Source organism: Scardinius erythrophthalmus (assembly GCF_964197995.2).
Source record: "Scardinius erythrophthalmus genome assembly, chromosome: 9".
Lineage (NCBI taxonomy): Eukaryota > Metazoa > Chordata > Actinopteri > Cypriniformes > Leuciscidae > Scardinius > Scardinius erythrophthalmus.
Genome location: NC_138229.1, coordinates 39836851 through 39852005, shown reverse-complemented (window position 1 = coordinate 39852005; position 15155 = coordinate 39836851).

Sequence of the window (15155 nt, the reverse complement as noted above, 5' to 3'; positions counted from 1 at the left end):
TCATCTTTACAATCTTGCTTGGCCATAAAAGTACTTTAGCTAGGGGTTAGTTAGCTCAGACTAAATGGAGTTGTCTGATTTAGGTTCCTGCATGTTGATCAGGAGTTTCTATGAAATTCTGCTTCTTGATAAGTCTGAAAGATTCATTTGGGTCTGGTTCATTCTCAAATCCTATAACGGGCTGTCGCAGGCCAATGTCATTGTCGAGTTTGATACACGTACTTCAGTGATGTAGTGGTACCTGGAGAAGTGGGTATACTCTTAATTTATGCCTCAAATTTTTTTTAAGCGCCCCAGGAAAGGATGAACGCTCTGTGTTATAAACAGTGATGTAAGATAGTCTTGCATATAAGTTCACCCCAAAATGGGCCAGTATAGTATTTACACATTATCACTTAACTTTTGCTGCTTGACTTCACAGAAAAAGGGTCATTATAAAATTAATATTAGCCACAGAAGAGGTGCAGTTTTTGTAATTAATACTGGCTTTTAATTATTTATTAATACTAAATAATTATAAATTTTGAGTGACTATTCCTTAGTCCATCCACATATGAAAATTGGACGACTATTCAAGGGATCACTGCAACACTGTCTTTACTGGGCGCAGGGCCATACGCAGGGTTTTATAAAAACCGAGGTCCCAAAAATTATTTTGCTAGGGAGGTTCGGGGGCATGCCCCCTTGAGAAAATACAGATTTTCCTGATATCGACATGTGCATTTTAAGGTGTTTTGAAGGCCAAAATAAATGGACAACAGTAGCTTTAAAAGCATGTCAGTGGGCAGTAACATGAAGTATTTTATCAGATATTTTTAAACATGAGAATCAGTTTAAATGTAACAATGAATGATCCACACTACAAAATGGAAATGCAAAATGTTTATGCTTATTGTTGACAATACACAATCACATATTCGAAACGGGAATGGCCTTAAATAAGAAATGGTTCAAGGATTATTTTGCATAGATGTTAGCCTACATTTCAAACAAACGCCAATGCAGTCCAGACCAGAGGCATATGAGCAATTTATATGAGTATCAAAGATCAGTTTCAGCTACTTTTTCTTTCCTAAATTAATCAATGTTTTTGGACTAATATGTTCATTTAATCAATGGTTCAATTGCTCATTCATAAAGACAGTCACTTGTGCCACCTTCTGGCTTAATGATGCAAATTGCGCAAACACAGACAAGCGGAGTAATACCAACAGTGAAAAGTCTAAGTGCTGATACTGGGAAAAATATTCAAATACATTCGAGGTAACGTTATACAAATACATTTATACATTGTATTTATAATAATAATGGCAATAGGCTATATTTAACGTGGTGCTTGTGTTGTTAAATTGAGCTTATAGTTTCCACTGTCTTTGATCAAACTTTTTATTTCTGTCGGTCATTTAAAACTTCGATCGAAAAACAGCTGTTCAGTTTAGCTACTTGTATTATCGTTAACTCAAGCGTGAAGCGTCGCGTTGGGATTCGCGCTCGGCTCGCGCTTCTGTGAGTGAACATAAATGCCGCTTGGACAGAGAAAAATGTCCAGGGTGCTCAAGGAGTTCAAAAAAGTTTTTTTAGAAGGTGCTCTTTGGGGTCGGGAATTCAGTGAATAATAATAGAAGAAAATCCAAGGCACTCTTCTTTTAGAAATTAATAAAAAGCCTTTATTTGACTGGCTATTTCATGTTAGAAAATTTTAAAAGACATGGGAAAAAACCAACCCACGCGTAGCGGCACAAACAGCCTTCTTCAGGGTATGTTTTACAATCAAACACTTTCCTCTTTTATAGGTGCTAATTAGAAACACCTGAATGACAAATTACATGCACATACAGAGAAGATCCACTAGGAGGTTGCATTACAACTTACATCAAAGAGAAAAGAAGAAGAAACCCCCCCCCCCCCCAAAAAAACATATGTACATACATACACATACTCATATACACATTAGAAAAAAAAAAAAAACATATGTACATACATACACATACTCATATACACATAAAAAAAAAAAAACAACAACACATATGTACATACATACACATACTCATATACACATAAAAAAAAAAAAACAACACATATGTACATACATACTCATATACACATTGAAAAAAAAAAAAAAAAAAAAAACACCTGTACATACATATACATACTCATATACACATAAAAAAAAAAAAAAACAACAAAAAAAATAACACATCACAAAAAAGGACTAAAATCTATTTCTTCATTCAACCCAGGGTATACTGTGGCCTGTAACTCATATATATAGAATGTTTCTCTCTGTAAAAGTAATTTTAAACGGTCACCACCCCGAATACTCTTTTCGATCGTTTCTAAACCCTCAACCATTAGGCCTTCTGGATTACTATTGTGCACATTTAGGAAATGTTTTGCCATGGGATAATCTAAATTAGCTTTTCTAATGGCATTCTTATGCTCTGATACTCTGTCTTTGAGCCGTCTCTTGGTCCGGCCTACATAAAAGCATCCACATATGCATGATAACCTGTATACCACAAACGTGGTATTGCAATTAATGAATGTCTTTATGTTGTACCTCTTATCAGTCTTGAAATTACAGAAGTCTTTACATTCTTTGATACTAGAGCAATGGTTACAAAACCCACATCTGTAAGTACCTTTTAACTGTCTTTTAAGCCAAGTGGTCTGTTTTTTGGCAGGAAGATGACTAGATACTAGCCTATCTCGCAGAGTTGGAGCCCTCTTGAAGCTAATTTTTGGAGATGCAGAAAACACTTCTCTGAGAACAGGATCACTCTCAATGAGATTCCAATTTGAGTGGATGATCCTTTTTATGGGATTAGCCAAAGAGCTATATTCTGTCACAAAATAGGCCTGATTTTGTAAACAGGGTCGTTTTGTCTTCTTCTGGAATAGCTCTGGTCTAGGAATACACTGGGCTTTCTTATAAGCATTTTGTACAATTTCTGTGTGATAACCCCTTTCTAAAAATCGGTTCGACAGGACTTTAGCTTGCACTTCATATTCATTATCAGTGTCACAAATCCGTCTAAGGCGTTGGAACTGGCCAAAAGGTATAATGTTTTTTAGCCAATTAGGATGGAAACTATCTGCTTTTAACATCGTGTTCCTATCTGTTGTTTTACAATATACAGTAGTATGGAGTTTCTTATCTTTGCCAATAGAAATGGTTAGATCTAAAAAGTTAATACTAGTTTTGGAATGTTCCATACACAATTTTATATTCCTATCATTATTGTTCAAGTGATCATAAAATTGTAACAATTCATCATAAGAACCACCCCAGATCATAAGAATATCATCAATGTACCTCCCCCACCATTTTATCTTGTCACTGTAACTGTTTAAATAGACCAAATCCCTCTCCCACAGACCTAAAAAAAGGTTAGCATAGCTGGGGGCAAAACATGCACCCATCGCAGTGCCCCGAACCTGAATATGTAGTAGGTCCTGGAAAAGGAAAACATTATTTTGAAGTGTCCATTCAGTGAGCTGAACGATGAATTCGGAGGGAGGCAAAGAGTCTGAAGGTCTATTCACCAGGAAATGTTGTAAAGCTTTTAGTCCATCATTGTGAGCAATATTTGTGTACAGAGATTCCACATCAAATGTGACTAAAAAACAATTGTCTGTAACTCTCATATCGCTTAAGACCTTCAACACATGAGTGGTATCCTGTATATAGGAAGGAAGTTGTTGAGCCAATGGCTTAATGTGAAAGTCTATGAATTGCGAAGCTGGCTCTGTGAGAGAACCATTGGACGATATGATGGGCCTGCCTGGAGGAGATTCGAGAGACTTGTGGATCTTTAGGAGCATATAGAAGGTGGGTATTCTAGGATGCTGACATAGGAGGAAATCATGCTCCTGTTTTGAAATCCACTCAGTATCCTTCGCTGTGAGCAACAGAGCTTTTAATTTATCTCTTATGTTGTCTATCGGATTGAACCGCAGCCGTTGATAGTAGTCTTGATTGTTAAGTTGTCGTAAGGCTTCTTCAACATACTTATCTCTGTCCATTATTACAACTGCTCCTCCTTTATCAGCCGGTTTTATAATTATAGACTCATTCTTTGCCAGATGATCTATTGCAAGTTTCTGGGATTTGGTCAAATTTTCCCTACTTGTTTGGTTTGATGATAGAAATAATCTTTCAATATCATAATCCACCTTTTTTGTAAAAGCAGTCAAAGTCACATTCGAAATTGGAGGCATGAAGTGGAAAAGAGGAAAGTGTTTGATTGTAAAACATACCCTGAAGAAGGCTGTTTGTGCCGCTACGCGTGGGTTGTTTTTTTCCCATGTCTTTTAAAATTTTCTAACATGAAATAGCCAGTCAAATAAAGGCTTTTTATTAATTTCTAAAAGAAGAGTGCCTTGGATTTTCTTCTATTATAAATGCCGCTTGCTTTGATTGGTCTCAAACATTTTGACATTGACGGTGTTTGAGTGCTGAAGCAGCTCAGATGAGAAGGTCGGTTATTGTCGCGATGGGCAAATCATTGCAGCACCAAATTAGAGTTAATATTAGGCAATTATTTCACAACTTTCATTATATAGGCTAAACTAAAAACAATTACTGAGGTCCGGACCTCGGGGACCTCAATGGTGGGTACGACCCTGACTGGGTGTTTTCACCCGCACACCAGAGGGGATTTAGAAGTGGGTATACGCAATGCCGACTGAACAAGAAGTGGGTATACGCCGTATACCTGCGTATACCCTGCACTACACCACTGACGTACTTCAGACATCGTCATGCCAGAGGCATTCTTTGGACACAGTGTCTTGTTCCCCTTCTAAGGGAACCATAGGTACATGTGTAACCTGAGACGATATCCCTTGAGCTAATTTGCTACATATGCCTGCTGACCATCGCTGTTCTCCTGAAATGTTATGATCTCTATACACGTGGAACTAAGTAGTAAGAAGACTTCGTCAACTTGGACTAAATCCATGTCTCTATGAACTGCCTAGGTGGTGATATCTCCGATAGCTGCGCCAAAAGTGTCCAGCCTCAAGTCACTGGTTATAATATCTAACCCAAGGCGGCTTGATAACAAGAAGTTAATAGCCAAATGCCTTATCATCTAATTAGTGATGAGTAGAGCTTGACTCTGGTCTGTGAAGAGACATTAGGGGTGTAGATTAACTTATTTTCTTCCATTTGCTTTTCTGTTTCTAGCTCGAGAGGTTTCTAGAGATTAAGCGAGAATGGACGAATGAGATTCCAACTGTCCCTACCTGCTATCTGGTGAAACCAAGGCCAAGAAAACAAACTTGGCAGAATCAGCGGGAAAAGAAGATCCTGCTGAGCTTGACTGTAGTCTGGCACTGTGAAGAGACATGAGGGCTTTAGATTACCTGCCATCTGTCCCTACATGCTATCTAGCGAAACCACAGCCAAGGGAACGGCTTGGCAGAATCTGCTGGGAAAGAAGACCCTGTTGAGCCTGACTCTAGTCTGTGAAGAGACATGAGGGGTGTAGATTAGCTACGCTAATTATTTTCCATTTGCTTTTCTGTTTCTACCTCTGGAGATTTCTAGAGATTATGCCAGCTCCAGTTTGAATCCAGCCTCTTATGAAGATTTCAGATGACCCAACACATGTGAAGAGATGATGCCAACCTCTGCAAGGACTTAAGATGACGCCAACTCTGAATCAACATACAAAATTGCCTTTTTTTTTTTTTTTTTTTTTTTTGTGAATTGAAATTTCTGTCTGTATAAAGTAATGTTTTAAACAATTAGTTGCATTGTGCAAGTTATCATTTGGAAAAATGGCAGTACATATACTTTATACATAATATAATTCTTGTTTTTCTGTTGTTTCCACACAGATTCCAGCAGTGTCTCTCCTTTTACCTCTAACACTCTTAGCCATCTAACACTACTTACTCCAACCCTGAACCCTCTGGCTCCCCCACTTCTCCTACCACGCCTCCTACTACTTTTGTACCTTCTTTGTCTACCTATCCATGTTTTCACTAGAGAGCCAACTCTGTACCCTGTTGACTTACCAGCAATGAAGTTGAGCTACCAAAATCTCTAGCTGAGCTGGGGGCTAGGGTACAGATGGCCGTTGACAAAAGCCAAGTAACTGACCAAGCAGTTTTATTTTCAATTTGATCAGGCAAACGTGGCCTGAAGATTTTTTCTTAGTTTGTGGGTGTTTTTTTTCTATTTGCATGTTTTTTTTTTTCTATTTGCATGTGTTTTCTTCAGTTGCCGCGCGTTGAGCTCTCTCGGCCACTGTACATTCTACTAACTATAAGTAACTTTGCAACTACATGTCATTTGAGGATTGAAAAGTGCATACTTTCCAGATAAAGACAACTTAGATGATTAGTATGGGCTGCTTTTGAACCCAAGTGAAGTCTATTTACTAATTGTGATCAAACATAAAACAAACGCATGGCATGAAACTCTAAACAAACATAAACATAAACATAAACATAAACATAAACATAAACATAAACATAAACCCACAGTGGATACAAGAAACAATACTTGACAAAGACGCATGGCAAACATGAGGGCTTAAATACACAAGGACTAATGAAAAGACAAGGGACACCTGTGAACAATGAAACAATGAACCAATGACAATCTGACACATCAGACAAGGGAACACATGACAGGATCACATGACTATAACAGGGAATCACATGACAACAGGAAACATAACCAAAACAAGACATGACACAAATTCGCATCTTTTCTCTTTATACAGATTAAACAGAATCAATCACACAATGCGAGTTTATCTGGATACTTGCCAAAACTCATTATGACATCAGTGAAGCTCTTGCTGTATTTACATCGTGTTTGCATTGTTATTTGGTGAAATCATTAGTGAGAGTGCAGAAACTGCGTTGCAATGATATGATCTCTTCATTCACGCGATCAACAGACTGTCTTTCATCTGCTCAATGCTCATCACTGCAACCTTTCATGCGATGGGAAGAGATCTAAATATATGATCAATAGTGTTTCATGATTCGTTAATCTCGATGGCTGTAATAGTAAAAACGTAGTAAAAGATTTTGAGAGAGAGAGTTCCACATGTAATACTATCCATTTCTTATTCAAACATGTCAGCCAATTACAGCAGTGGGCGTTAACTCTAAAGTCTCACAGCGACCAATCACAGCAGTGGGCGTTAACTCTAAAGTCTCACAGCGACCAATCACAGCAGTGGCCGTTAACTCTAAAGTCTCACAGCGACCAATCACAGCAATGGGCGTTTACTCTAAAGTCTCACACAGACACGCCCCTTCAAACAGAGCGTTCAAATCAGAGGCTAATATCAGACTAGGAAAAATGCTTTTTATTTCTAAATTGTGACAATTGTTGATGTAAAAATGATACTAACATTGTAAAATAATAAAATAATCCAGTTCATGACCCCTTCAACCTGAGATTTTATTGTTTATTATGGTATATGTGCTGCTGCTTAGTTATAGGTCTTAGATTTTAATGTTTTATTTTGTCCAATTTAATTCTTTTTCATTGTTACCGAGACCTCATTTCTTCGTTTCGTTCCTCTCATGTACTTATGTTATTGAATGTCAATCAAAATCCTTGAATCCTTAAATCCACATGCACTTGTCCTTCCAAAGGCCTGCGCGACTACGACCCTCCCACGGCTGATTTTCATGTTCCTTTGCACGTCATCATCAGTAAGTGCACCATTATCACACTTGGGCCTAAAGGGATAGTCACCAGAGAGAGAGATGCTGAATCACCTAGTAGGTAACTTGTATCTATTGCTGCCAGTTAAGAAGCATCCTTGGTCATTCACAATGCCTTGTAATAGAAGACATTAAAAAAGCTTTTCCTATTGAGATAATCACCTTCTCTGACAATTTTCAGAATCTGTGGGCCATGTTATATACATGTGAGCATATAAGCAGGTGACTTCCAAAACCTCAAGGAAAACAGTATGCAGAGATGAAAACTCGAGTCTGTGATTTGGACTTGAGTTACACTTAAGTTGCAAAAAAAAAAAAAAAAAAAAAAAAAAAAGACTTGCCTCATGAACAACTGACTTAATGGCAACTGCAAATCCACATTTGGGTGCCTGGATTTCAGTTGTCTCTGTGTATTGCACTGATTTAAGATCAGCCAAAGTTTGCAGTTGACAGACTGGTTTAATGGCTGACAGCAACATGTGTTCTATAGCAAGAGGCAGAGATGGGACCAAGTCACACATGTGCAAGTCTCAAGTAAGTCTCAAGTCTTAACCTTCAAGTCTCAAGTAAGTCCCAAGTATTTTTTTCTTGGGCAAGTCAAGTCAAGTCACAGGCTATGTCAAGTCAAGTCCTGTAGTAGGTCAAGTCAAGTTCAAGTCAAGTCACCTTATTATTGTAATTTTATCTGCAGAATCTGATCTTAATAAAGTGAAAAGACAAGATATAAGTAACTGTCAGTAAATTACAATAATTTGGATTTGCATTGTAAATGCTCATGTTCAGTAAAATACATCATGGAATCAAACAAAATTGTAACCTCATAAGATTATTTATTATTTATTTTTCACTTCTGCCAACAGTGTTTGAAATGTTTTACATTTTCAACATTGAGTCCATAAAACAAATAACAGCTTAACATCCAACAGACTCCTCTCTGAACACCTCCCTCTCTCTCTCTCTCTCTCTCTCTCTCTCTCTCTCTCTCTCTCTCTCTCTCTCTCTCTCTCTCTCTCTCAAACACAGTTTACGTTCAACATTAAACTTTGTTACATTTCTCCTCTCTCTCACACACACACTCACTCTTACACTCTCTCTCTCACACACACACTCTCGCTCTCTCTAACACACACACACACTCTCTCTTTCACACACTCACTCACTCATTCTCTCTCTCTCTCTCTCTCTCTCTCTCTCTCTCTCTCTCTTTCTCTCTCTCTCTCTCTCTCACTTCCGGTGTGTCTGAGTGCGAGTTGACGGAGTGTGTGAGCGTGGCTGGAGGGCTTGTGAGTGAAGCTGTTTTCTATTTTCTTCCCCTTGCTGTTTTTCTGGTCTTTTCTATTTAGTATTTTTTGGTTCTTTGTTGGGCCGCGTGCCATCCACTTTATCGGGGAAGCATGTCGGCCCCACGTGTGCAGGTTTTGAGTTCACTCACGCGGCGTAATGCAGTTAAAGTTGCCGCCGCGGTGAGTGTGGAGGAATGTTGTCTTGCCATTGGTGAGGTTGTGGGGCATGAGAGCGTGCTATCCGCCTCCAGAATGAATAGTGCCGTTGTGGTGTTTCTTAATACCGTAGATAAAGTCAATGAAGTAGTTGAGCACGGAATAGTCATTGGTGGTGATTTTGTCTCTGTTCTTCCTCTTTCATTACCAGCTAAGAGAGTCACTTTGTCGAATGTTCCACCGTTCGTAAGTGATGAAATTTTGGCACAAGCTTTATCCCGGTATGGAAAGTTAGTATCTCCGATTAAAAAGATCCCAATCAATAGCGGATCACCTCTGTTGAAACACATTGTTTCGTTCAGGAGATTCGCGTATATGATTATTCAAGATGATGTCGAGCTAGACATGACGCTAAATTTTCGAATTGACAATTTTGAATACGTTATTTTTGTCACTACCGCGAAATCTAAGTGTTTTAGTTGTGGTAAATCTGGACATTTAATTCGCAATTGTCCTGACAAAGTTTCAGGAAGGGAAGCAAACGTTGTGAATGAGAATACTGAGGGTGGTGGTGGTGCTTTTGGTGTTGCTGACATAGTTGAGGAGGTATTGCCGGGGCCGAGCTCGGCTGTGGCGGTGACGGCTACGATCGTTCCCGGTGAGAGTGTTGTTGCGTCGACTTCACTGCAGTGTGAACACTCGGGGACGATACGCACCAAAACACTTTCAGAGGCTAGTGTCAAAGATTTACCGAGCGTGGCACAGTTTTCTGAGGATAAAGGAGATGAGCAAAATGAAAGTGCTTTAGAGAATAGTTCAGTGATATTGCAAGAGGCTTGTGCGACGGATTGTGTGGAGGAAGAGCATTTTTTCAAAATGCCTTATAAAAGGAAGATGGTTAAAAAAATGTTTGATGCCAAAATAAGTAAAACGAGTAAAGTGCAAGACGATATGGATCAGGATACAGAAAGTGATGGTGGGTCTTCTGACTCTAGTATGACACTTTCTCAGGGGGAGTTCATTGGTCGGGATTATGGACTTGATGATATTAAGTTATTCCTTAGATCAACAAAAAATAAAAGAGGTGTGAATGTGCAGGAATATTTTCCTGATGTCAAACAGTTCACTGAAAAAGCAAGAAGCCTAATGGCAGAGAGTTGCTTTACAAACAAAGAGGTCTATCGACTTAAGAAAATTGTGAGGAATCTCAATACTGTTTTAAACAATGATGTCTGTTAATTTTAAAAGTAGAATGGCTGATGTTTTTTGGCTATTTGGGTGGTTTTTCTTTTCTTTTTTCTTTTTTATGAGTGAAGTGCATGTAGCTACTTTGAATGTTAACGGTGCAAGAGATTCTAGAAAAAGAGCTACAATATATGAAGTAATTAAACAGAAAGATATTGATGTTGTTTTGTTACAAGAAACTCATAGCGACTTGAAAAATGCTGCTGATTGGGCGAGGGAGTTTGATGGCATCCCTGTGTTAAGCCATAACACTTCAATAAGTGGGGGAGTTGCCATTTTATTCACAAAGAATTTTAGTCCTATTTCTTATGATGTTGATGAAATAGTAAAAGGTAGGCTTTTAAAAGTTAGAGCTGTTGTCGAAAGTTATGTGTTTATTTTTATTTGTGTATATGTTCCAACTGCACCAGTTGAAAGAATGGTTTTTTTAGACATACTGTGTTCAACTCTACAAAACTGTTGCCCTGAAGACTTTTTGTTCCTAGGTGGTGATTTCAATTGTACTGAGCATAATTTAGATCGAAATCACATTGAGCCTCATTTGGCGTCGCGTAAACGTTTTATTCATATTATTAAAAAGTATGATTTATGTGATGTTTGGAGATCTTTAAATGGTAATGAGAGACAGTACACTTGGGTTCACACACGTGATAATGTTATGTCATTAGCTAGGCTGGACAGATTTTACAGTTTTAATCACCATCTTAGTATTTTCAGTAAATGTTATATAACACCAGTAAGTTTTTCAGATCACAGTATGGTGCACTGTAAGCTTATTTTAAGCTCAATAAAACCAAAAAGCGCATACTGGCATTTTAATACTAATTTGTTAAATGATAATTTTTTTAAGGAATCATTTAAGTATTTCTGGGAAGCCCACAGAATAAAGAAGTCTTATTTTTATTCATTGCAACAGTGGTGGGATGTTGGTAAGATAAAAATAAGACAATTTACTCAACAGTATACTCACAACGTTACTAAGGAGTTGACTCGTTCTTTAGAGTTTTTGGAAAGAGAGATAATTGAATTTCAAAATTTGGCTCAATCTACTGGCGAGATTCATTATTTAGAAGCCTGCTCAAAGAAGAAAGCTCAGTTAGCTGATCTACTGGGGCATAAAGTACAGGGGGCTCTGGTCCGTTCACGCTTTCAGAGCATTGACCAGATGGATGCACCATCCCAATACTTTTTCAATCTGGAAAAAAAGAACGGGCAGAAACGGTTTATTCATGGATTGCGCTCCGAAGATGGAGTTTTATTGTCGGATCCTGCTGGTATTCGAGGAAGGGCAGTACAGTTTTATCAAAATCTGTATAGGAGTGAGCTCAAGTCAGAGTTTTGTGTGGACAACGTTTTCCTTGACAGCCTACCAAAGGTGTCAGAGGAGGGTAATGATGAACTTGAAGGAGTGCTGACCCTGGAAGAGCTCTATAAGGCCCTGCAAAGCATGGAGTCTGGGAGGGCACCAGGAGTGGATGGCCTCCCGGTTGACTTCTATAAGGCTTTTTGGTTGGAGTTGGGTGTAGATCTGCTGGAGGTACTGAAGGACAGCTTGTCGAAGGGCGGGTTGCCGTTGAGTTGCCGAAGAGCGGTGATCACTCTTCTTCCAAAAAAAGGGGACCTTACAGATATTAAGAACTGGCGCCCTGTCTCGCTTCTCTGCAGTGATTATAAAATACTTTCTAAGGCATTGGGTAACAGATTGGCTGGAGTGTTGGGTCAGGTTATCCATCCGGACCAGACGTACTGTGTCCCTGGTAGATCTATATTCGACAATATTTCTTTAATTCGGGATATTTTTTACGTTTCTAAATTGTTAAATTTGAACTGTGGCTTGATATCTTTGGATCAGGAGAAGGCGTTTGACCGAGTAGAGCACTCATATTTGTGGAGTGCTTTAACAGCTTTTGGTTTTAGCAAGAACTTTATAGACATGCTTAGGGTACTCTATTGTGACATTGAGAGTATGCTGAAAATAAATGGTGGCTTATGTGCTCCTTTTCAGGTGCTCAGGGGTATCAGACAAGGTTGCTCCTTGTCTGGAATGTTGTATTCCGTGGCTATTGAGCCATTGCTTCAACAGATAAGAGGTCAATTAAGTGGTTTGTTTTTACCAGTTTGTAGTAATAAAATTTGTTTGTCAGCCTATGCCGATGATATTATGGTGATGATCAACAGACAAAGTGATGTGCAGATTTTACTTAATTTAATTGAAGAATTTAGACTGTTGTCTTCTGCAAAGGTCAATTGGAAAAAAAGTGATGCTTTATTGTTGGGACAATGGACTGATGGTAAACCTTGCCTTCCTGATGGGTTGTGTTGGGGGAATGGGGGTATAAAATATTTAGGAGTTTATCTAGGGGATGACAGTGTGTTACAAAAAAATTGGGAGGGGCTGATGGAAAAAGTTAAGGGGCGATTGGATAAGTGGAAATGGTTATTACCGAATATGTCTTATAGGGGGCGAACTCTCATTGTCAACAACTTAGTGGCATCTTCACTTTGGCATAGATTGGCATGTGTAGACCCTTCACCACAGTTTTTAGCGGAAGTTCAAGCTGCTCTTGTTAACTTTTTTTGGGACAAACTGCACTGGGTCCCACAGAGTGTTTTATACCTCCCCAAAGATGAAGGTGGGCAAGGTTTGATTCACTTACAAAGTAGAATGGCTGCTTTTCGGTTACAGTTTTTAAAAAGATTACTTGATGGTTCTTCAGATTTCAGCTGGCGTGCTGCGAGCTGCACCATTTTGCACACTGTTGGGGGTTTCGGACTGGACAAATCCCTCTTTTCAATGGATCCAACCAAATTGGATTTATCGGAACTGCCTGCTTTTTATCGAAATCTTTTCAAGGTGTGGAGTTTTTTTCGTGTTCACAAGACTGAGAACTCATATTCTCTCCACTGGCTTTTGCAGGAACCACTGATACTTGGGGCCCGTTTGGACATTGCTACTCACTGCTATCTGCCGGGGTTCAGCACCATATTTCTGAAATCCAAGGTTTTTACTTTGGGACATTTGTTGACTTTAACTGGGCCTCAATTTGAGAATGTGGATGTCGTATCCAAACATTTAGGAATCAGATCTGTTCGCTTATTAACTCGTTTTTTTGTCAAACTTAAATCATGTTTTACAGTTGAAGAAGATCACTTGTTAAGAGACTTTTTTACAGGGGTTTGTACTCCTGATGTTGAGGATCCCTTTCCGTGTTTGATTATTCAACCCAATCTTGAAGAGGGTATGGGTTTTTTGCTGAAATCAGGTGAATCTTTGTTTTTAGATTTCTTGTCAAGTGAAGGAAAAAAACTGTATAGAGCCTGTGTTTTGGTTTTTAATAAGAAAACGTTAGAAAAAAGAACTGATACACCATGGCGTTCTGTTTTCAAACTGAGAAATGATGTAAAACCTGAATGGAGATCATTATATAAGCCACCATTGTCTAAAAGGTTTGGTGATATACAATGGAGAATTCTCCATGGGGCCATTGCTGTCAATTCTTTTATTTCGTTGCTGAATCCAGAAGTTAATTCTGTTTGCCCTTTCTGTCTTCAAAGGGAGACTGTTTTCCATGCTTTTATGCATTGTTTTAGATTAGAACCTTTGTTTATGAGATTAAAAGAATTGTTTTGTAGGTTTAATGAAACGTTTTGTATTGAGACTTTTATTTTGGGTTTTAAGTACTTTCAGAAAGAACGTTTTACCTGTCAATTGTTGAATTTCATTTTAGGGCAAGCAATAATGGCTATTTATATCAGCAGGAAAAACCGAGTGGAACAAAAGGGTATCGATGGTGTGAACGTGTGTTTTTTAACTTTGATAAAATCTAGAGTTTTGATTGATTTTCGGTTTTATAAAACTATGAGAGATCTTTCAACTTTTGAAATGATATGGTGCAGTCATGGTGCTTTATGTGCAGTTTGTGAAGGTGATTTGTTTTTTTCTTTGTATTTTCATTAGGTATTAATATCCTTTGTGTAATGTGTTGAATGTATTATATGGTCAGTTTATTGTGAAAAGATACTGTTAAAATTGTAAATAAAGTTTTTTTCAAAATTCAATTCTCTCTCTCTCTCTCTCTCTCTCTCTCTCTCTCTCTCTCTCTCTCTCTCTCTCTCTCTCTCACACACACACACACACATTGGTTGGAACACTTTATTTTGCCTTTGAGTGGTTGGTTAACACTTGTTGGTTGCAATTGTTTTTGTGTGCAGATCTCAGAGCCTAGGCTGCCTACAGAGACGCGTTTTTTTGACGGCATGCTTATGGGGCGGGCAGCTAGCGGATCGTTAGGAAAGATTAGATGAATGTGATCATTTATGTTTGGGCCTGAAATCGCTGATACAACCTTTAATGGCTACTTTAGCTATTATTAGGCTACATTAGCTAACTACCAACTAACCAGATAACATTAACAAATTGACAAGCACTTCAAATGACGGACGAATGGAGGTTGTTGTCTGGATGTCCGCGATGTTAATATTGCATGTCTTGCAAAGCGCTGTTCGTCTTTTGCCATCTTGTGAATAATTCTTGAAGCCGAAAGCGATGACCCTCGGTACCCCTCCGGCTGACATGTTGATGTGATATCTGATCTAAGTGGGCGTGGTGTGCGTAAGGTATGAGAGGGCATGACTGATGATGATAGTGTCGTGATCCAGTCATGACAACGCTATAGAGAATGGGCAACTACGTCATAGCGCAGTGCATTCTGAGTAGCGGCGGCCATCTTTTAGGACACGGCTGTTGTAACTCCAAGAGGCAGTTGGTGG